The sequence below is a fragment of the Larus michahellis genome, chromosome Z (assembly GCF_964199755.1).
Source record: "Larus michahellis chromosome Z, bLarMic1.1, whole genome shotgun sequence".
NCBI classification, from domain to species: Eukaryota; Metazoa; Chordata; class Aves; order Charadriiformes; family Laridae; genus Larus; species Larus michahellis.
The window spans coordinates 83,760,496-83,785,813 of record NC_133930.1 but is presented as its reverse complement, the minus strand read 5'-3'; positions in this window follow the sequence as shown (position 1 = coordinate 83,785,813).

The following is a 25,318-nucleotide window of genomic DNA, read 5'->3' as shown; positions in this document are numbered from 1 at the left end:
TGGTGAAGAATTTGAAATCATATTCAAACTTGAAGTTCTGCAATTCAGCAAGGATGTAGCCTTTTTCCAACACTGGAGAAATCTTTCTCCATCGTTTCTGGTGATTTGTGGGCCACTGTGGTTTCCCAAACCAAAGTTTATGGCCCTGGGGTTAAAAACTGAGCTCTCTAAGAAGTCTGGTTAACTATGGACACACTGCTGCCTATACATCATCTATGATAACTTTAGAATTGTCGCTACATGAATATTCTGACTATGAAGACACATATTTTATTATGCTTTGCAAAACAGATAATTACTACCATACTTAGGAATGAAAGGCGAAGGAACAGCTATTAATGGTGTAATGATTTACAGCCCAGCTTTGCTTCCAGACAAGAAGACTCCAAAATTGCATGACTATTCATTAAAACTTGCAAGTTCATTAAAGACATGGTACGATTTCTGAAAGTCTTATTGAAAGCCAGCGACTCCTAAGGTCCAAATTTCAATGGGAATTAGGTATATGAAATTCTTCAGCACTTTGGGAAATCCCACAAGGGCCTGTATAGAAAACAGATAAATACTTCAGACAACTAAATGCATTTCAACAAAATGCCCATGGCTCATAGCTGCTTAATGTCACTGCAGGTTTCACTGTTTAAACTGAAAATTCTTTCAGCCCCAACATTTCTGTGTTGAAACATCTCAAGATCAGCCCTGGGTTTAGTACCTATCTGGGACCTGCCAGGTTTCTGAGGGGCTGAAGGGTCTGCTTAGGCAGACGCTGACTATTTTGCAGCAAGGAGCCTTTGGATGAAAAGCAATGAAGAGCGTGTGAGAGATGGGAACAGACTAGAAGATGGACTTGTCCTTTCAAATGATGTATAATTTTTCGTCTTCTCCTATGTAGACAATCCTCAACGAGAGGACTTCAAGGTCTTCCATATATGGTGGAGGGACTGGTGATTTGAGCGCCATCGAAAGAGGGAAAAGGGGAAAGAAGATGGTGTCACTGTGACTTCTTCACATACAGACAAGGTTCTTACAGCCAGAGTCTGGTCTGAGAAGGAGGCAGCATCACCCACTGACTGCTCTGTCTTGAAAGAACAACTCATGCTCAGCTCTTCCAAACATAAGTGTGGATGCCCTTGGCCTTTTTGTTGGCTTATGACATCCCCTTAGCATGCAGAGATTTCTTACCAGTTTCAAAGGGAGTAAGGCACGTTGTCACCATTAATTATCTCCTTCAGTACAGACATACACTTCTGGCATGTTTGAACAAATCCATGTCTAAATATCTCAGGCCATGACTATAAGGAAGGGTGATAAGGACTGACCAGCTGAGGTCTAGGATCTACAGCAGTCCCTATCCTCTTGTGACAGCACGGTTGTATACCTGGGTTTGGAGCTGACTGGGTATATTTTCACAAGACTTTGTTTTGCCACAGTTAACACACTAGCTCACTTAGACCTAGCCAAAGACATTTTGCACTGCACCCCGTTATTGACTCTGAACAGAGACTCCACAACATGTTAAGTGCTGTTGGTTATGTTACTGTTTGTCTTAAATATTTTAATTAGATATTGCTTTAGGTGGTTGCAGAAGATACTTGTTAAGAAAAATACCCCTCCTAAAACGTAGGTCCAAGTATGTGTGTGTTTATTATTTTTATGGGAAGAGATGAGAAGCTGGGTCAGCCCTGAATCAGACTGCACTTGGAGTGTCTTAAAGTAACTTCACCAGTCACATAAACTTGATTTCAGAAGAGCTTCTCCAAATCCCCCAACCTGGAGTTCTTGACGCAGCTTATGCCCCGTAGTTACATCTCTATCACTGTAGAACTAATCCGCGGTGTACCATATTTTCAAAACCAGTGGCTTGGGAACTTTCCTTGGGGCTTCTGCAGGGCTCTCTCATCTTTGATGTTCTGTCATTTTTCCCCCCTGATTTTACATATGTGCTAGAACAGAACTGGTTAGTCCAACACATTTATGTCATTAGCAGAGGGTTTGTTTTTTTATGATGAGTGATATCATGTAATTTAATTGCTGGATTTCATAAGTAGGGTTAGTGATCTCTCCCTACTCCAGATCAGTAGAGATACCACAAGGATTCCTATCATATGGTGCTCTTAATTATGATAAATAAGCAGGGATAAATTAAGCCTATAAAAGGCCCAGATGGATATTATATTTGCATCGTGAATGCATGCTATGATGAAAATATGGCAGTTGGAGGGCCCCTTTGAAGCAGAGCTCTGGATCCACACTTAATCTGTATTGTAAAAAAGATGTGAACAGTAAATTCAGCAGTTCATGACAAGCATATTGGAAGATTTTGGCTTCAGCAGAGAACCTCATTTTAATTTGTGTAGTAGAGAATGGGGGTGGAAAGCTCAGGCATGAAAGGTCGGATAGGTTTAGCTGGTGTGTAATTTTTTGGTCAGTTGCAATTGAGACTTGGGTCTGAATAAAACCAGACGCACTGGTGGTGTTCCAAAGTTCCAGGAAGCCTACCTGATTTACAAGTGTATTTGTATTTGGACCAATTATGGAGTGCAGCCCCTACAATTGCTATGCAAGGTCAGGAAAGATATGGTTCATGTTAACAATATGACTCCACTGGGAAACCGGTGGTTTTACTCACTTCTGCTCATGAATAAATTACATTTTTTAAAAATTCATAGGAGACAACAAAATCATAGGAAAAACAGCTCTTGCATTTAGAAAGATAGCTTACTATTGGGAGCTGAACGTTGCTGAACTTCCCTAAATCAAGTATAAAAGTATCTTTTTACATCATTTTTATTTATATTGAAAAGTAAAAATAGGCAGAGAGTAAGAAGTCAAATTTAGCATTTACACAGCAACTCTGAGATAACAGATAGGTTAATTTCATGTGCATTTAAGCCAAGAGTGTCCAGTATTATGGAAAAAATGATTGGAACAGAATGGGACAAGCATCTGTGACATATATGCTTTTTAAGAACAAATTTATTTGAGTGGCATTTCTTTCTTGATTTTTCAATTTGCCTTGTAGTGCTGTGATATTAGTTATGTATTGATGTATTAAGATCATTGTTATGTATTTCTGCCCTTCCCATAAGGATTCATATGACTTTAAGTCACAACAGTGAAAATTATATTTTTGGAGCATTGTTTAGCTATATTTTAAAATGTTTTCTGAAGCACGGATTCTCTTTGCATTACCTCAGCCTCCTTTTCCCAGAACAGTTCATCTTGGCTTCACCTTTTCTATCTGTTCCATGGGTTGGGGGAAAGAAGCTTCACTAAATTTTGAACATATAAGTATTCCACAACTGAATAGATTTTATGTGAAATCCAGTTCAATAATTTAAGTGATTGATAGTGTGGTGAATTCTGAGACACAGAAGGATTACAGCCAGGTTATACGAATGCAAAGCAACTTTTTAAATGTCATTGCAAGGTTTATTTGGCTTGTACAGCTCCAAGGGTCCTCGTAGCACAGTATGTTTGCAGATTAAAGAAAAAAAAAAAAAAGAAGAAGAAATAAAGGGAAAAAAGAGAAAAAGCTCTGTAAATTCTTGTCTACTAAAACAAAGAGTAATTCAATAAAAGCTGAGATGATGGATAGGCTTGTGAGTGAACTGAGGCTCAACTGTAACATGTACATCGGACTAGATAGAGAGCTCAAAAGGATAGGTGTCTATATACGTGGCAATCACCTCAAAGACACATATTCAAGTTCTTTCCCCCATTTATAACTACAACATTTACATCAAATTGGACAGATAGAGAATAGGCTGAGAAAAACTTTCCTCTAGATATCCAGCAACTTGGTATTCCAAGCTATTTCCTGGGAAAATTTTATATGAAAATTTCTTTTATTCACAGGGTGGAGGGAAGAATATACCATAACTCCCTTTTACGCTATTTTTTCTGAGGAAGAGAGAGTTGACTTGGCGTTAGAGACCAATGGTACTGATGAATGATGAGCAAAGGTGGCCTCCAGAATTAAGCTTCAGACCCTCTGCCAGACAAGGTCACACTCTGGTTCTCATTCAGCACTTGCCTACAATGAACTAAGACGTTTTTCAGTTCAGGGCGTTGGGCTGCTTGTCTCATTTTTGAACTCTTTCTTATGCATCTTACCGGGTATCTGGGATCCCAGATGGCTCCTGTGAAATCTATGAGGTGGCAAGACTTTGAGGTTTCCAACATTTAAGCCCACCTCATTTGCAAACCCAACCCTGCATATTCTGCGATGAGCAGTTTCTGGGCTTGTAGAAAACACTCCTCAATTTATTTCTATCTACAGAAACTCTCTCTACTGAATCTGTCCCTACAGAGGGTTCATTTTGTTTTGCTTTGTCCGCTTCGTGCCTCTCTGTGATCTAAATTTTTCCCACAGTCTTCTGAACTTAAAGAAAGGAGATATGTCATTTACCACTCTTAAATTTTCTTCAGGCCACGCTTAGCCAGGCATTTTATTTAGCATCTCCTGCTGTTTTATCCAGATATAGAAGAGAATAAAGAGTTTGTGTGTGCCATGTAGTGGTCAATTTAAGGAATATAGCAGAGGTACATATCACCTTTACGCATACACACAGTCTCTCCTGACTGCTGCTTTATTAGCTTTCAGCTACCAATACTATTATTTCATGAGACTCTTCTTACTTAGATGCTTCATGGGTTGAAACCAACCTAACAGTACGAATTAATTCAGCAAAAGCAGTGTGGGTTCATTGGCAAGCTTCCTACTTATCCGGATGGTGCAAAAATTATGATGGATTTCGTTGTGGTAGTAATCTCCTCTGCCTAGACTGGAGCTTAGAGATGAAAACTGCACATGGCATTTGCTAATATTTGTACCAGTGAACACAACTTGAATGGCTGTTGGAGCAGGGTGAGAAATCAGACTGTGGATTTGGGGCAGGCTCATGCAAGGGCAAATACAAGAAAAGCCCGCAGAGATGCTACATGTTTTTTAAGAGGCCGTGAAAGGACGTTTTGATGTTCACTACAGTTAAGCAGCGTAAATTGGTTCGGTTTCATGAATAGACTATATTTGGCTTGTACCTGAATTTTTCATGAATTGTTAGTGTATTTTATCAAGCTGTTGAGAGAGTATTGCTTCCATCAGTTCTGTGTCTGTTCTGCAAAACAAGGTAAATAATTGATTTTTTTTCTCCTTACTCGAAAAAGGATTGCACAATGCTAAACAGGAACAAACAAACAAAAAAACTTTTAAGAACTTGCATCACCAAAGAAAGAAACACAAATTCCTGCCTGCAGCTCATGTCACTACACCGGGATATCTCCTAATAGACACAGAGTGTACAAGGAAAAAAAGCTTTGGTGATGGTCTTGCTTATATCAGCTCAAATGAAACAGCTATACCAACAAAAGTACTATCTTGCTCATAAAATCTTGTCTGCAGTAGAGATGTAGCCAGAAAAGAAATGCTGCAAAAAAAAAAACCAAAACCAAACACAAAAATCACACTCTTAACTGACATTCCTATATGAGCAAAAGTTTGCAGCGACTCCTGGCTCTTATTTCTAGTTGCTCCTTAGGAAGCCCAAGGTCTTATGCTGGAAGATAACCCAGAGAACTGTTAATGACTCCAATTAAGAGGTGTGAATATCATTTACACCTATCTGTTCCCTTTTAGCAAGAAAGACTACAGCCAGAAACACACAGAGTATAATCCTACAGAGAGCAGTTCAAACTGAAAAGGTTGAATTTATTTGAATCATACAACTCCTTAGTCTGAAAACGAAAAAAAAAAGGGAAAAAGATGTGTAGAGTATTTTAGAGGGACAAAAATAATAATTCTCCTGCTGTGTGTTCTCACTTTGAAACAAATGGAAAAAACCAAGACAATGATTAAATAAAGCTCCAGAATATTGAAAATATTCTTTAGAAAAATATGTAAATACAAACAATATGTGATTTATAAATGTGAGCCAAAAATATGCTTAAAAAATAGACTTGCAGATTTTTCATTGATTGCTAGCAGGCACTGGTTACAAATTTTCAAATTATGAAATTCTGCTTTAAGTTTACACCTGTAAACGAAAATATTTCTTGTTCAAAGCCACTCATTGCCTTCCAGTGTAGAGGGCAAATACAAATGAATCCACTTTTACAAAATACTAGCATTTATTCAGGATCTTTTCAAAGTGCTTCTAAGTAAATGTAGGGCCGTGCCCAGATTCCAGTCACCCGTAAGGTCGGTTGCCTAAACTTGGTATTTCTTTTTTGATTGGAAAGGTGTGTATCCCAGAGAGGTCACCCATCCCATGGACCATGTCATCTATTGTCTGTCATGCTGACCAGTGTCTCACTGCCTCTTCCGTCCTTCTGGCCCAATCTTTGCTCTCCATGAAGCTCTGAAGAGGCTGCAGTTCCCTTTCTGTTCTGTGTTGGTACAGCAGCTACCACAGGGATGGTGATCCATGAGTGAATTCCTGGGCACCAAGGTAAGCATGGTGAGTTATTATACAATTTCTTTCTTAACAGATATCTTCAAATTATCACCCAATGCATCCTTTTTAGATAGGTTGGTGCACTTTCATTAGGAAACAGCTTCTATACATCAACCAACTCAACGTTGCCGTCCCTCTAAGCAGTCTCATAAAGCAGGTTTCATGGTACCAAAGACAGAGAAAGCGGTGATGTGGCTAGGACATCGCGAGTAACCAGGAAAAGCAGGGCATGGCCGTGTGGTCTTTTACCAAAAAGCTTGTGCTTTTTTTCTGGCTTCCCTGCTCTGACTTCTTAGAAAAAGAGATTATTTCGGTGTTGGCCAGTGCATCATTTGGGTTTCACAAGCGCACCAGCCCCAAAGGTGATTCCTCTCAAAATATGCAGATGCTACCTGGCTAGAACACAGCTGGTGCAAAAACTTTGCTGAAATTGTTTCATTGCAAAGCTATATGAACACTTTATTAAAAAAGTAAAAAAAAAAAACAAAACAAAATACAAAAAATACAAATAAAACAAAGCAAACCCAAGACAAAAATACAAGCCCATCTGTTTTGCTTTAAATATATTTTTTTAGTTCAGGTTAAAAAATTACCAACTTGACATGTAAGAAGAAAATAATTAAGAAGAAGAACATTTTCATGACACCCTTATTTGGGTAGTAAAGACAACTAAATCAAATTTGAGCAGGAGCAAAAACTGTTTTACATCGTGGGAGAGCAGGAGAGAGAAGTCAATGGCAGCTTTAACGGGTCCTACCTCCACCATCGTTTAGGTCTATTACAGGTAAACCTTGCACAACAGCCTACTATGGTTGCCTTACACTATTGTAGTTCTCTAATTTGGAGAGCCTGTGCTGTTGCTGAAAAAGCTTTGCTCCTTAAAAGGGAGGCTCTTATTGTTTAATCCTGATTGTCTAATGCTTTGCTCCTGTATTTTGGGCAGAGACAGATACAAAAAGTCTTAGTACCATTTGCATTACCCCTAATTTGAATTTCCCACCCTCTGCTTTAAATTAAAGCAGCTGGAAGGCTGCTCTAAATAATGTTTTACTTTCCACACCATTTGAGCTCCCAGCTCCCGAAGCGGACTATCTCCAAGCCTGATCTGATCTGCCCGCTGGCAGTCTGTTAGGTAAAGTGGTCGTTCCCCAGCTCTGCAGAAATTTTGCGAGTGAGGGATGAGCTCGTTTCTGCCCACAAACCTTGACATCTCGTAAGTGAACCTTAAAAGCATTTTAATGAAACTGAGATTCAGCAGCCTGGTTCATTAGTAAATACAATCATACTGCTTGTTTTTGATGTGTATGGGTAAGAAGATTTCCTATTTCCACTCAGGCTAGCAGAGGCAATGACTCATAGTGGTATTATTTCTGTTTAGAAAGTCCGTATATAGTGCTTATCACTGGCACATCACTTTAAAATGACTGAATTGGTAGTATTATCCGCGTTTTACAAAAGATATTTGGGGCATAGGCATATCCAATTACTTATCCAAGGTCATACAGTATTTCAATGGGAGTACGTAGAGACTGATATTTCTTCTGCTTACAAGGCATTTAATGTTTTAGGCTTGTCTGTATCCTGCACCACATACTTGCAAAGGAGGCATAGGGCAAAAAGATCCGACAGAGGAGAACTCGCCAGTGTTTAGCAGAGATGCTGTCACTGCCTTTTGTGGACGCAGTGAATTACCTCCCTGTTCGCTGGTACTTGCTCAGTCATGGAGCAGGGGAATACATGGAGCTCCCAGCAAAGGAGTAGGCGAATCCCAGCTGTGATGCCTTATGTTTCCTTGGGAATCCTGGGAAAATGGTACATGTGTTCCCCAGGAGACAAGGACTGACAGTCTGCCCCTTTATATAGCCACCAGAGAGTTTGGGAAGAAAACCCCTATGATATTTCGTGACTGACTTGGATGGCTCTGACTTGGAGGCTATAGTGCTGAGAAAGTTGGTGTTTCTAAGCACCTTCTTTAAGTTTTTTGTTTCCCCCTACCACCCACATGAAGAGCTGGGTGCTTGTTAAGAACGAACTAAGAAGACCACCTGATGAACAGAAAACCACTTGAGAAAAAAGCACAGACGAACTCTTTCTCTCCTGTGCGAATACCCTGGCAAGGTACACAGTCATATTTCTTCCCGTTCCTCTGCTACTATCACTCTTGCATTCTCGTCTGGACAAGCTTCCCTGCTTCAATAGGAAAGGGTTTAAATTGTAGGTTTTTTTTCCATGTAGACTGTTCAAAATGTTTGCCGTTAAGGTTGTGTCATCACCTGACAATGAAGAAGGTGGGGTGGAATTTTCTCAGCCCAAGAAAAGCCTACATTTCAGATGTTTTATTTAGGTCATGACTGTTCTAAACGTGATTCTCTTTTGCAAAAAGTGTGTCGAAACATCTTTCCATGTGCTCCATTTGCGTATGAAAATCATCCTGGATGCTGTTTTTCAGTCTGAATTCATTGCTCTTAGTGTGCAGTATGCATACTCAGAATCCAAAGTCTGTCAATCTGGGGATTTACACTGAGTTTAAACATCTTGCTGTGTGGGTCCAGTTCAAAACAGGACTTTTTGGGAATTTGGTCTCCAAACTGGAGCACTTTGTTTAAACATGAGGTGACGAAGCTTCTGCAACATGGGGGCTTTCAGACCGAAAAAGGAGCTAATCTTCTGCAATATGTGAATGTTCATTTGAATAAATATGATTTAGGATAATTTTCTAGGTTATAGCGTTTGTGGTTGATTCCCTCTCTGATTTTCTTGTGTTAGAAATAATGCATTTTTGGCACAGTAGATGAAACTAGCAATTAGAAAGCAGTTTCCTTGTAGAAGGATGTCCGTCAGAGTGCAAAACAGTAGAAAATAATAATATTTGAAAATGTAAAAATAAATAAAATGAAGACTAGTCTCCCTTGGGTGTCATTCACACTGTGCTTTTCACTTAATAAAAGAAGCTCTTAGCATGATTTGTTCCAGTCTAAGCAGTTGGTGTTAAGGTGTTGATGGTCATTAGCAGGATCTAGAGTCAGCCAATTAGATTTATTTTTGCAGCAAATTAAGCCACAAGACTTTAGAGTCTGTGCTTAGCAGAGTCTGCTTCTGACAGGATTTTGGACAACCGTGTTTCTTAACGAGTAGCAAAACAGCAGAAAGAGAGGGTGTGGAAAGCCTCAGCCTGTCTGGAAGGCAAGTGCCTTCTAACCCTGTAGAAATAGTCTGAAATGCTGAAGATGGCATGGCAGATGAGTACGTGCTAACACAGTGACCCTCTGAGGCTGATGAGATGAGCTATTATTAATGGTTCTGAGTCAGGAGATTGATATGGGGAGTTTCTACACCAGAGGCTTGCCAGAAGTAGTGTTGTTTTTCTTTTCCAATGGAGGGAAACAGATGCCCGGGGTACCTGCTCAGTGCTTTGGGATCAACAGTTGAGTCTGGGAAGGACCTCTGAGGATCATCTAGTCCAACGCTGCTGCTCCAGTGGGATGAGGTGGAGCCGGTTGCCCAAGACCACGTCCAGATGAATTTTGATTATCTGCAAAAAGAGACTCCACCAATGTCAACCTGTGCCAGTGTTTCACCATTCTGACAGTGAAAAAAAATAAATAAAAAAAAAAAGACGACATCTTATGCTTAAATATAATTTCTTGTATTTCAATGTGTGCCTGTTGCCTCTTGTCCTGTCACTGGACACCACTGAGAAAAGTCTGTCCATCTTTTTGGTGACTGTAAACTGGAGTTTCTCATACATGTCTATGTCTCCTTTGTGCTGGAGAGCCCAGCACCAGACCCAGGACCCCAGATGTGCCTCACCAGCACCGAGCAGAGGGGAAGGATCACCACCCTCAACCAGCTGGCAATGCTCTGCCTGATGCAGTCTGGGATGCTATCAGCCTACTGTTCTCCAAGTAATGAGACGTTGTTAATGATGAGGAAATACCTGGCAGCATCTCCATGCTGCCTCATTCAGAGCTTCAGTAAGGACTGCTATAGAAACAAAGTACATTTTCTAAGTGGCCAAACCAGGGAGAGATGCCTTACTTCCATGTGAGAATGAATGTTCTTCACTGAAATAGCATGTAACTCCTTATTTAACTGCCAAGGCCGCTTTTTTCCCAAAACACTTATAAAACTCCCCTATGTTTCTGTTAAACTGAAACAAGCGTCAATTCAACCGCTATCTCTTAGCGCTACTCACAAAAAAATTGCCACCTGAGTGCACCTACGCTGCATTGGGGTTGGACTCTGACGCACCCTGTATCTGTGCTGGGGTGGGAGAGGGGACTAATAGATCCTGTAACGCCCTTACGTGGAAAAAAGGTCAGCAAGGGATTACCCCAGAGAAATTAAGAAGCTGCAAGGTCAGAGGTGTGAATAGGAGCTATGAATTGCAGCATCTCTGATGGCTGATTTCGGGATGGGGTGGTTTGGGCCTTGTCGTTTGCTCACAGCTGTTACAAAACCATTATTGGTATCCTGTCAGAAACAGGCAAGATGGAAAAACTGAACAAGGGATAAAGAGTACAGGAAGAACTCTTTTTTTTTCAGTTTACTGACAATGATAATATCGCTTTGATTATTTAGAATAATCTGGCGCAGAAGGACGACACTCGTATTTTATTAAATTTTGTGAGATTATGACATGCTGCAGTGCATGTGAGATTGCTGTAAGAAATGCTTCGTTTTGTAATTCACAAATATTTCACAGTATGTGATCTGTAAGAAATATTAGTAAAGTTTTGGTAGTATGAAATCTTCGGGAGAGTGATTTACGCCCGCTCAAATATAATTTGCTTAGTATGTGAAAAGAAGCTTGGATCTGCGTCTGTGACTGGGAAAAATCAGGTTCATTTCTTACCAGTACAAACCAGTGACCTGTTAGATTACGGTAGTGCTCAAACCATCTTGGTGTGGTGTGTGAGGGGATTATTCTTCTAGAGCGAAAACACCTATTTACTGCTACTTTCACAAAGCTATTGAACACGTGATGTAGTTCTTCAGGAGCTCTGGGGAATGGCTTTCAGAGGGTGGATCACCTTTGAGGACACCTCTGGAAGACTTTTGAACTAATCCCAATTAACAGGTGGAAGAGGCTCTGATCTCTAGATAGGGACCCCAAATGTCCTCAGAGCATTCTTGATGGTTCACCTGATCACTGATGCCCACAAAATGTGCCTGTGCGAGTCCCCTCCACCCAGTCCTATACATAAGCTAATAGAAAAAATCTTAGCATTTATTTTGTATTTATTTTGAGGACCCTCTGATTCACATTAATTATTGAACGAAGATTTTTTAAATTTCTTTTGGAAACTTTTATTTTCCACCCCACGTTCATCTCACACTTCTCCGCATGTAAATTCCAGGTTTCCTTCCATCGGACTTTACCTGAACACAAGCTGTTTCAAATCTTGTAGCTCCTACCATACTTATCTGCACTGTGCATCTTGTTTGCAGAGCACAGCATTTTTGCAGGCTGGCTTCTGAACGGTCTATCTCTCTTTGTAGGCCTGCCTTTACTTATGTGCATAAGGGAGGAAAACTGGGTGACACAGCCAGGAACAGTGAAATGTGAGATTATAAATTCAGATAAATCAAGATACATGCCAAACGTACAGAAAAAAAAAAAAAGGAGTTTTGAGCCAATTGGGTCAGGCCCATACCTACAGTTTTAACAACACTTCCAGAGTTGGATCGGATACCAGCAAATTTTGAATAAAAGGGTAAAGATAATAGAGCAGTATGGTCTTTTGGAAAACCATAAAGCCATCCTTACCATTTCAGGCATAATTTAAGAGTTAAACCTGTTGGTTTCTGGAGCTGTAAAAATGCTTAGCTGCCTTGTGCTTTCTGTTGACCAAGATATTATCCATTTGGCAAAGGACGCCATCAAGCTTTTCAGAGTAATGACCTGGAAGATTTTGTGATCCAAGAAGATGTGAGACAGAAAGAAATCATTGCCAAATTACAGATTGGGCATCCAGTTATGAGAACATTTTTACATCTTCTGAAAAGTCCTAAAGTGCTTGGATCTACATGCTGCTTCCTGCAGACAAACTCATAAAGCTTGGCAAAAATTCTGCAAAGAATCTGATATTCCAGACTGAGTGTTTTGGAGACAAAGTCATGTTTGGTAACTAGTGCTTTGGGGTTTGACTCAGGAAATTATATTCCCTTTCTCCATTTTGTTAATCTCTCCTTTCCCTCCAGGTTGCAATGAAAAAAAATCATCTGGACGTTGACACTGTAGATCATTTCACATCCGATTTTAGATTTCCACTAAACGCTCCCTTGGTAGTTTTCCTTGTTCTTGGAATATTTTCAGGCAGTTCTTTATAATCTCAGATTATAAATCACTGTGGGAACTATCCCATCAAGTCAAACCACTTCGTCAGTCTCTTATGCCCTGACTTGTAAAATCCACATCTACCCATTTTTCTGCATGGTTTTGTGCAAGGTCAGTGGAAGGAAGTTTCATCATACCCAGGTTTCTTATGTGCTTTCCAGCAGGAAGCCTTATATTCTACCTCCTCTTCCTGCAAATTATTAGAAGAGGAGCTTTGAGCACATAATTTTTAAAGAAATTCTTCATCATTTTAATTATGACCTTTCCTTGAAACTCCAAAAAATGTACTCACAATCCAGAAAGCATGCTTTTGGAGAGTACTCTCATTGCTGAGACTGTATGACAGTAGTGGCAGCCTAAAAAGCACGAAAAATATTAATCTGCAGCTTGGTGTTTTTCAAACAGGAAATACTGAAGGATCAAGATCTAAAAGCAGATAGATGTTGAACTGAAATAGCGCCATACTTTGCTGTCAATGAGCCGTGTCGTGAAGTGAATGCACGCTACTCACTGACATGATATATTATTCCTGCTTGCAATAGCAGGAATATTACATACATTATCACTGGGTCAATATCATCAATGCTATCACTCAATCAATCTGAAATTCAGTTCCACATAAGTCAGTTTTCATAATTCCAGAGATCCAAGATATCCAAGATATTCTACAGATCCCAGATATCATTTATTTGAATGATATTTGTACAAGAATTATGTATTTTATGCAGGTGAATCAAGCGTAGCACTGTATTTTGTTCATTATCTGCACATGTACACACACACTTCCTAATCAGCCTTGTACCATTAAATTATTTCTGTAAAACACTCAAGTATTTTAAAGACCAATGGTCCCATTTCCAAGGTTCACAAGTAGCTCTGTTGCTGACCATTTTAAATACACTTGAGCGAATAAGTACCTGATCCTCATTTTGAGGAAGTGTCTATCTTACCTATTTAAAATAAATAATATATCCGTTTAGTCTCATGAAATGGTCATTTTAGTGTTTTTATGCAGTACTGTGACAGAAAGATAACTCCAACTCAAGGCAGTTGCTCTTCATACAGCACTGTACATCCTTTGCTTGTTTTTTATACATTAAGGGGAAAAAATCCAAGCCATTTCAGGGATGGGAATAAAAACATGGAAATAGTTCTTCTGGTGTCAATAGACATATTGGTCCCTTCAGCTTCTTGCTTTACTTAGAAGAGTTCATCCCATGTAACGCTTATTTTCCTTAAGAAAAAAAGTCCTGAATTGGATTTTTGCGTGCTCCTCCAAAACGAAATCTGGAAGTACTTCTAATTCTAACAGGTATAAAGCTATCCAGCACGGTGCTGGCTTGAGTCTGCTGTGTGATCCTCAAAGAGCCTGCTCTGCACATCATGGATGCAGAGTTCGGCAGCAGACTCTGGGAATGCAATCTGGTGGAGATCCAATTTCCATCCCATGTTAAGGTCAAGGGATTGCAGAGCCCCTTTCGCTAAAACTTGCGGGTCTCCAAAGCTCTGCTCTGGTGCTCAGCACCTACGATCCACCACTGACTAACAAATTCTGGAGCTGCATCCAAGCTAGAATTGCCAACTCATTAGTTGTAAAATATTGGACAGACTTCCAGCTGCAAAAGGAGACTCTGAAGAATATCCTTCAGGAATATGGGAGCAGCATGTGGAGGTTTTAATTTGCCATTGCCAAAGTACTTCTGTCCTTTCCTCTGGTCGTAACAGTTTGAAAGCTGAAAGTCTGCTCAGCTCTGATGAATGAGGATCATATACAGCAGACAAGAGTGCTTTTGTAGGGGAACTGCCATCTTAAAAAAAAAATATTGTAATAATACCATTGCAGTTCCATTACGAATCTCTTCAGTTAAAGGCCGGTCTGGTCACCAGTCTTGTTACTCTCACATGGGTATTCTGGGGACCGCCAATGGTCCTCTTTTTTTACTTTGCCTGGCAGGCTTTGAGGTAATATGTAAATAATTATTGCTGGTAATTTTGATCAGACAGTAAAGTATGGCCAATATTCCCAAGTAGAACACCAAGGAAATGAGGTTCTTTGGTTGTGAGGTCACACTCAGCCCAATGGCCAAAACAATGTCAGTTGGGGTAACCATTCATAGGTTTTCCAGAAAACCAATATTGAAGTAAGTGCTGCACTTACTTTCAGTAAAAGGCATGTGTTTCCATACCTTATTCTAAGCCATCATAGTGGTTTATCCCTAGTACCAATGTTTACCTGGAATAAATTTGGAGAGCATCTGAAGAGAACTGATTAAGGATCCACTCAATGTTATTAAAAAGAATTTTCCAGTTATCCTATATCGAAAGAGGTCCTAAGGCAGGAACATTACTGAGTACTGACTAATTTACCCGTCTCTTGCATCACTTTTTTTTTGGTAGTAGTTTAGTGGATCCCTGCAGCAACACAGGAACCAGCAGATTAGCTCATCTCTTGCTGATGTAGAGTGTTTTTTCTGCAGTCATACTTATCACTTTTCTTAAAGTAACCTCTCTGAATGTTTATGTATCTGCTTTAGCTGGGAGTAACAATCTTCGTGCAACTTCAAAGTGTGATATTCTATACAGCAAGGTTGATTTACAGTGAAAGTAAAGTGACTGGCTCATTGCAGCCGAAATTACTAATGCTTTCTGGCTTTCTGTAGAGAAAAATGCATTTAGTGCTGTACGTTTCATCGAGATTTCTATGAAGGAGCTGCCTTTTCGTCCTTTGCTGTTGTAACCAAGCATAACGCCATTAGAAACAAAGAATATGGATGCAAAGCACTTCACAGGTACTGTAGCCTGCCTTCAAGCTTGTCGTCCTACCCAAGAGTCTTAAGAAATTTCTTTTAATTGATATGGTAGCCTTAAACTCTTCCTAGTCTTCTAGGCCTTTTACTACCTCTAGGCTTTTTGCTACCTCAAACGCAGAAAAAAATTATGGGTTATTTTGTGTCACCTTACAGACACTTCGCATACAAAAAGATCAAAATTATTAGAAGTCAGATCCAGGAGGCACTCTTATTTTTATCAAATTCAAAACAGTATGTACATATGTGATCATGCACTCATTCTTTGTAACAGCAACCTTTAATTATTAACTCACATTTAAGGTTTGGTCACCTCCTGCTTAATTACGGGATCAGTCACAGCAACTGAAAGTGATTAAATCTGTATAGGCAGTTGCTCTGTTCAGGAAGGAATGGGAGCAGTATTAATTGCTGAGGTGAAAAATCAAATAAATATATTTAATGACAGGCCCTGCCACCATGTGCAGAAATACTATCACAAAGATGTGAATAATTATTATTTATTAATTCGCATTCATTATTTTTATTGTTGTTATTTATTATTACTTATTAATAATTATTTATTATTATTATTCATTAAAATCAGGAAGGCTGAATATTGTCATCAGGTATTTATCTACTGTCACTATTGTTTTCCCATACTTTTTTTTTGGAGGGATGGGAATGCCTGAGCCAGAACAATTTCAGCATAAAACGGGTCATGAGGTGTTGGTGATACAAGCAGGGTGGCTATTGTAAACCACCTAACTATTACTTTTCAAGTCAATGCCAAGTTTGTGATTTGCTGGCATGGATGCTTTTCCACATTTCCAAGCAGCCTGCACACAGTAGCTAAAACATTCAGTTGGTGTGATCCTTTCTTTACCCCTCATGAAGAGTTCTGGGAAGAAAAAAGGAGCTGAACAGAAGTCAGACAGATTAGCTGAGAATTAAAGCAATGATTTTGTCTAGTGCCATTTTCTTTGATGCCTGGGTGCGCTGATGCCCTGAGAGGTGGCATGCCTTTTTGTGTCATTGCAGCCTGTGCATAAAATGAATTGTCCACAGTTCTTTAAAAGCATTCAATCTGAACTGTTACTTCTTATCTCAAAGAGGCAGGAATATATAATTCTTGTACTTGCAAGAAAAGCTTGATTTCCCTCGGTCCATATAATTTTTCAATAAATTCAGGGGCAAAAAGAACCCCAACCTTCCCAAGGTCTTAAAAGTTTTTTATTTTGTTTCCAAGTAAATTAAAAAGGAGGGAAGTGCGTGGATAAGACTGAAATTTCTCTAAATTAGTCAATTCTAGCTTTGTATCCCAGTCTGGACATCAGGGAGAACTGTATGAGAATCCCAACTGACAAATATTGAGATCATTGGACTGCTATTAGAAGAAAGGATGGCTATGGAGAGTGCCAACGGCGTGGACAATCACAGCTGAAATCAGATCCTCACCTGTGGTGAAGTGCCTCAATTTCTCTAGCTATGCCAATTTACTCATGGAGAACTCCTCCTCTGCACACTCTAGTAAAAACCTGTTGCAAGAGTGATCTCGCTAAAGAGAGATGAGTTTTCTTTAGACTGCACCACCAAGGCAAAGGCTTGGGACTGTAAATGGGTAACGCACATAGATCAGAGGTGAACGTATGAAATAGGTCTCAGAAAATTTTATTTCTTTGTAGGTATAGAGCAAGAGTCTTAGCCATGATGTGTTCCAGGTCTGAATCCTGACTTATTTTAACAAATTATTCTTTTACATTAATGTGTTCTTTGTTGGTTAGATTTAGTTTTGTTTTGTTTTTTTTGGTCTCAGAGATATCTCTCTCTCATGGACAGAAGCTTTTCTCCCTGGGTTTCAGCATGTCTACACGGAGGTGGTGGAATAGATTTTCAAGCACAATCGAAATAACATTTAGCACTTCTGCTTCATGTAGTTCAGCATTCAAACCGTGCAAGTAGAAAGATTCTTGTTACATCTTACACATTTCAATGAAACAGTGGCATAATGTTGTAATGAAATATTTTATCTTGATGGTATATTTGAGTAATTTTTGTCAGAAGATTTTGAAAATATCACTACCCTGCAATGTTTGGGTTGTTTTTTTTTTTTGTCAAGTCAGACTTCAGTCACAGAAAAAAATGTCACCAGAAAATTTTGTTGGCTTTATCAGTCAAAATTGTGGAAGCTGAGTCTTAGCCTGTGACAATATGCTTGTGTCGTTCACAGGAAATTAACCTGAGTCTGTATTTTACAAAAAACAGTCATAGAATACTCCATTAATTTAATTCTCTTCCCCAGTTTTTTTCTTAACATCAAGTGCTTAGTCCTTGTGAAAGAACAAGAGGTACTTAGAGTAAAAAACGGAAGGGAGTGAATGTATCTAAGAGCACTGGAAAAGGCAAGAGCTCTTTGAGCAGCCTTCAAAGATAACTCATTAGCCTTTCCTGAGCTGTCATTCATAGCTGAGTATTTCAACTTGAAACATATAGAGAATGTATAGAACAATACATCTTTAATGTGAACGCATTTGTGAAATATACCAGACCAAATTTTTCCAATGTAGTATTTAAAAATTTGCCATCGATCTGCACAAGAGAAAGTCAGATCCGATGTGATAAAAAGATGAAACGGGCTGCAAGTTTTTTAAAGCTACAAACCCGTGTTCTTCCTTTCACTTTGTGTATTTTGCCAGCCCAACAGTGGTTTCCCACTTTTGCTGCAGTGTACTCAATGACTTTTTTGCACTGGTCTTCACAGTGAACACCAGTTCCACGACCTCTGGACGCAGCGGCACAGTCTGAGAAGGAAAGGGGCAGGCAGCAGTAGAGCAATAGCAATTTAGGGTCTGCTTATACAATTTGCACACATTCAAATGCGTGGGTCCAGCTGGGACCTGAAGGAGGTCCTCAACGACTGGAAACAAGGTTAATATTACTTCTGTCTTTAAAAAGAGAGGATCTGAAGAGAACCTAACCTCAGCCCTGAGAAAATAAACATGTCCTCTTAAAACCAATGTCCAAGAATGTGATACACATGAAAAGTAATCAGGGACAGTCAGCATGCATTTACCAAGGGCAAATTGTGCTAATTCATTCCGACTGTCTTAAGTAAGCATATGAGCAAGAGGGAGAGCACTGGATGGTCTCTGCCTTGACATCATCTCCCATAGCATTTGTAAAAAGAGAACAGATGAGAAGACTTAGGCGGGTTAGAAATTTGCTAGACTGTCAGCCATGAAGTGGAGCAATAAATGGGCTGATGTCCAGCTGGCAGCCAGTAACAGAGGGTACTCAAGAGTTCTCCTCAAGAGTGATTAATTGCAACTGATAGGATGACAAAGAGCGACTCATCAGCAGGTTTGCAAGACCATAGAGAATTAGCAGGAGTGGGGGACCCAAAGACAGACCCCCATCCTCAGTTCCTACGAGGATGGTTGGGTGGGATGATGAGCTAGACGGGGTTAGTCTGGGGGGAGGAGCCAAAGGGATCATCTAATAGCATCAGAAAAATATCCATGTGAACTGTTCTAAAGACAGCAGAGCCAAACTTAACTAGGCAGTGCCAGACTGTCCTGGGGAGTGGGCTACAAATTGTGGCTCAAGATATTCATATTGGACATCAGGAAGATTTCCTTCACCAGGAGGTAGTGCAGGCCAGAAAGTGTGACCGAGAGAGGCTGAGCAATCTTTGTCCCTGGAGATTTTCAAGACTCAGCTAGAGAAATCCACAGCTGACCTGATCTACTGCTTGTGACAGCAGCACTTTGGCCAGGAGATTGGAGTACGGACCCCCAAAGCTACCTTCTGGTTGAAACAGTGTCACATCCAGGACACAATGCAGAAAGGACAGCTCAAAACTATGTTTATTCCAGGTGAATCGTGTGCATCTAGTTCCTGGTACATATAAGTGTTGTTGTTTTTCAGTAAAACAAACACACAAAAACTTGTTTATCATCTGCAAAATGTTATCTGTAATGACATTTGTTGTGTATTGTCCTCCTCCTTCTAGCTTATTGTTACAAAGATCTCCCTGGTTGTTTTGCCTTGTTTGTCACCCCAGAGTAAAGCTGAAAGCATTTATTCTTTAACAAATCAGATATTAATTAATGTAAGCAGGGGACTGGAGCAGATAATTGCTATTACGAAGTGTGAGAGCAATGATACGTTCCTTAAAGGAAAAAAAGGTTCTGCAGTTTTTTGCAAGGCGCTGAGAGAAGAGAGTGGTGATACAAGAAATCTACTAACAGTATATTTTCTCTTCTTTATTTACTCTACAGTTACAGTATTTTTGTGCAAAATTTTCTTTAAAATTGAAAACCGCTTTGTGTATACTATTTTCTACTATGACAAATAAAGGGAATGTAATAGGTTTGAGTGTATAATAGTCAGTGCCACAAATAAGAGTCATGCCACTTCTGCAAAATATTCAGGAAGAGAATGTATTCTTAGGAATTTAAGATTAATCTTAAATTCATTGCTAACGGGGTACTGTTTACAACTACAGGTGGAACCGATTTTCAAATACTGATTTTCAAGGATGCAGGGTATTTTTCTTAAATTCACGTTTTAGTTGGATTCTTCTTGCAGAAAGTTTGCATCATTGTTTGCTGTCTTGTGATTCAGGGTTCATGATCAACTGTGTTACCATCATAATTTCATGGCTGAGTCACGAGAGATCACCGCTGTAAACCACACTGAGTCACTTTTTGTGATAATGCATCGTGATTCATTGCTGTTAGGCAACTTAAGAACAGGAATTTTGCCTTTATCAATTTGTATTTTGTTTAGAGGAACCCTGCAGCTTTTACCCTGCTCTTTGTCCTTCTCTAGCACAGCATATTTTTTAATTTTCATTTTGCTATTAATTCAGTTTTCTTCCAGTGAACACACAGAGGTAGAATAGATAGATGCATGGAACTCAGATACTTGAACAGGGGTCATACGTTAAAGAGTTGATGCATGCAGAAAACTGTACCTGTGTGAGCCAGTAGCTACTTACAGATTTAGCTCAAGTAATCACAATTTGAACAGATGCGTAGTTAACTAATTTGCATCAATAAATGCTCATTCAGAAACTGGTTCAGAATTTTGCTAGGCTAAAGAGATGAGTGTGCATCTCTGTTCTATGGATGTACGTGTGGCTAGGAATTATGACAACCCAGTGAAACAAATATCACTTTTTAAATCTAAAGATTTCCCACCTTGTGGCATTCAGAGAAAATAATCACCCTTTCTAGCATTTATCATACCTTTGTAGGCTAGTGGAGTTGTCTGTGCGCAGACGTTTTCCCTACTTAACTCATATCAAAAGAGGATGGCTGTCTATCTTCTTGAGAGGCAGACATCAATGAGTGGGATATGTGCCACACACAAGAGGCTTCTTAGAACATCTATCTTTTGATGCTAATAAGGAAAGAGCATACAGCAGAATTTAGGTCTTGTTTAGTCTAGTGAATAACATAGGAAATGCATCCACAGACTTCAGTGAAATGATGCACACTTTGTCTGGGCGGAACTTTGTAATAGCACCTGGGATTTTCAGATGCTCTAAATATGCCATACTTGCTAGAAATAGAGAATTATCTTAGGACAGATATCTCTATTCAAGGAAACAAGAAGAAATGTAACATTTCTGCCTACAAAACAGTCTGTTTAACAAACTGCAATAAGGCTAGCCTAATTAACCCTTCCTCTCGAGTAGAGGATGCAAATCAATATATGTGTTTTTAGCTACTAGTAGTCTGTGATGACTAAGTAGAGAGGAAGGAACTAGATGATTTTTAAGGTCCCTTTCAACCCTAACAATTCTATGATTCTATGATTCTACAATACAGTTAATGACCCTTAGAGCTCGACCTTTCTCTAATAGGCTAGGTTGCAGCAATCCCCTTGTAAATGTACATGATTTATGAGTCAACTTTTTATTAATGCTGTAAGTAATTTTTCTAGACTTTAGTTTTTTACGTTTCTTATTGACAGACTTGCACCATTTTAATGCAAAGGATTTCCTAACATGAGCTAGGATATCATATTAATATCCTCAAAACCTGCCACTACAGTGCAGATTTCTCTGGTGTTTACCAAAAAGCCTCATCAAAGCCATTTTGGGTACAATTACTACAACCTTCTTCGGAAGAAGAAACAATTGTGCTGTATTTGGTATTTCTGTACCATTTTCATTGTGTGCCGGAGTCCCACACAAAATTTAAAATTGTTTAAGATTATTTTGCTGTGTAGCTAAATGAAAACATTGACAGTATTTTTTTAACAACGCTTACTCTGCTGCAAGATATGATAGATATTACTTTAGGGTCTGTATATAGCAGAATCCTATTTATCCACATATTTGTTGTAGAGAGGGAAATTTTTTTGTGAAAATGAGTTTCGACAGCAAAGAAATCTTCAAAAATATGTGTATATATATTATACACACTAACATATACATATACACACACACACACACACACACACATATATATATAGTACCTGTCACACTGGCACAACTTCTATTGAGATAACAGGGGCCTTTTCAGTAGAAGCATTTTTATAATGGAAAAAATGGCATGGTTTAGTTACCATTTATCTTTGTTCCCATTCCCTTCCCAATGTATCCCAAATTAGTGAAATCTCACCTATAACATATTTGTGTGTTCAGTCCACAGGATGCCTGCTAATGATTGTCTTCATTAATTTTGTTTCCTTTGGTTCATTACTTTACGTTGTGACTACAAAGATGACACTATAGCAACCCTTGTGCTTTCCAGCCAGTTGATACTAGACAGTCATTTACAGTTCTTTTCATTAATGCACTGGACCGAGACCAGTGGACACTTAATAAATGGTACAGATTGCTCATTAGTAAAATCAGCTCGAGCTTGAGCTGGAAAGCGGGAGGGTGGGATGGCGGGGAAAGAGGAAAGTAAAGGTGTTGACTTGTATTTGGTGTCTAACTAAAGAGGGGCATCCAAAGGGGAGGTGTACTGACCTGTCCATACTGTCCCTCATGTGAGGCTTTGGTTCTGGCGAGGGGGTGTTAACCTCCAGGAGAAGGGTTACAAAGACAGCTGGAATTAAGAGCTACTTCATCGTTTTCAGCATAGTCCATTGTGGCATGTGAATCAATGCCCAAAATGGCAGGCGTCATAAGGAAACATCTCCTTATCTCCTTGTGTTGGTTGGTTTGTTGGCAGCCTTTCTCTCTCTTCAACGTGTAAATCGCAGCCGTGTATTCCTGTCTCAGCTTTACCCCCATGCATATCATCTTTAAATTTAACCTAACACCTCCAAGTTATATTAGCGTTAGGATTATGTGTTAGAAACACACGTAACGCTAATGAACTCTTCGTTTGCAAATTTATTTTAATATTTTACCAGAGTTATTGACAGGCATGCGGCAGCTCTATAAACTTATAACACGAAAACAAAGACATATTTGAAAGCTCTCTGGGAGGAAGGACTTTCTATCTTCCTAATGAAGCCAGGATTCCTGTGAGTAGCTGTTCACTTTGACAACAATTGCATTAAGATCAAAGGGGATATGAAAACCATGACAATATGACTGTATTTCATGCACCATGAGGCAGGGTTAGTGTAGATTAGACATATCATTAGTCAAGGGGATCTTTTTCCACTGAGAACTCTTGGCTGTTCAGTGTCTTTTCCTTCCCCTTTCCTTTCCAAGTCGGTATCTGTTTAAGCAGAAAACAGATTCCTTCCCCCTAAGACTATGACAGAAATAGGCTACGGATTTGAGGCTATGTCCAATCAGTGGCAATATGCATAGTAATATGTGGCACAGCTTGTGTAATGAAGTTCCCAGCATGCAGCCTGGAAAGGTATCCTCAAGTGTGCAGGGTGATTTATTTCCTCTGTCAAGAGGCAGGACAGGCAGGACTTGTCCTTCCCCACAGTCCCTTCAAGAATACTCTGTCACCCCGGGAAGCCGTAATAGCTTCTGGAAGCTCAGCCTTTGTTATACGGCTTGGAACCCTGTTTTAGCAAGGTTACTTCCCCGGTCCTTTTCATCATCTGCACTTGCTTTTAAAGAGTTGAATTGTAAGGAAGAACACCAGCTTTTCACCTTCTATTTACATTTGACTGTACATTAGCATGTCAAATGATCGATGAGAAGGTGTTTGTACCCTGCCTGAGAGGAAGAACCTGCCTGCAATTGGTGCAATACATTTAATTCCTCCTTTTTAATGTAACTACAGCATGCGGGAAGATCATATAATGTCTGCACTAAGCTGTGGAAAGCGTTCAGCCTAAACAACATTTTCAAAATGGCTTTATTGCTCAGAGGGTTTATGCGACCGCAGAAGTCTATTGATGGAGCTACTGGATTCATTTGTGATTTTTTCACACACACCCCCCTTAACTTTAATTCGCTCGTTTAGTATATTAAAAAGCTACACTCTGATTTTAGACTTACCTGCCTCAGAGAGACAGTACTCGGCTTCATCTGATTTGTAAAAGTTCACTAAGTGCTATTACATTGCAATAGCTTCGCTGACTAATATGCATAGTCCTAAATGTTTTTATCAGAACTCGGAAATGATTAATGAGATATATTATCACATGAGAAGATTGAGCAATTTCTAATCCTTTCTCTATGTATAGATTTAATACCTTCTCTCCATTCGAAACTAATTTCCCAGAGACTTCACCGCTGTGTATACAGTGCAGTGCGACTACAGTGCCCCGGTTACAACAGCTAACAAAGAACACTCCTGCCTAGGCACAGGCATGTAAATAGACTTCTACAGATGTTTAACAAAAAGATCTTGTTTTTGGAATCCCTCTGCAGTTCTTTTACAAAATCCCTCTTTAGACTCAGTGGTGTAACATCCTGCCTTCAGTTGTAGGCATTCATGAATTTGTCACTATAGCCTCTAAACAACCAGCACGGTAATTAAGATTTGTGGAGTGCTGTTATCTCCAAAGATGTTTCTTCCTGTCACCAACGTTTGGGTTTTTTTTTTTAAGATATCTGGGGAGGAGTGCAATATTTGTGATTTATGCAGTTTACAGCTGGCTTTTCAAAACGCTAGTTGGAGTAGCTGCTGAGCTGCGAGGACGGTCGTCCCCAGCTTTCTCTCCTACAGCACTGAAGTGTTTTCTGCAAGCACCATTGCGCTCTGCTTTTCATTTTCATAGCATTGGCAGGTTTCTTGGGCTCAGTTTCAGAGGACCGTGTCCTTTTAAATGGGATGTTTCTGTCCCATTTACCTACCTCTGGGGTTTTGCACGAAAGCACTTTAGGTGGTCTCACTCTTTTGGGAGTGGGAGAGCTTTTCTGGTGACACTTTGAGTCCCTTCCCACGCCAAAACCTCTCTGTCTTTCTCAATGTCAATCTACCAGACTACACCAAGCTCCAGAAACGTGCTGGGCATCTCTCCATGGATTTAATATGACATGGGCCTTTCTAGCTCCCACAATTGCCACTGGAAAGATCAAATGTGGGCGTACAATGAACGAAAAGATAGACCGCACAATGTCAGTTGTTAGGGTGCTGATTGGTATTTGCCTTTTTTTATGATATTTTTGTCACTGTTTGTAATGTATATAATGTACTGTCAGCCTTCTGGCACAAAGTCATTATTGGTTTCTGATCCACTCCTTCCTGTAAACCCATAGTGATTCCTACATCCTTTAGAAAGAAAAGGAGCTTGGTGAACTAGAAGGAAGGTATGGAAATGTCTAAATTAGTAGGTAGCATATGAAGTTCTGAGGT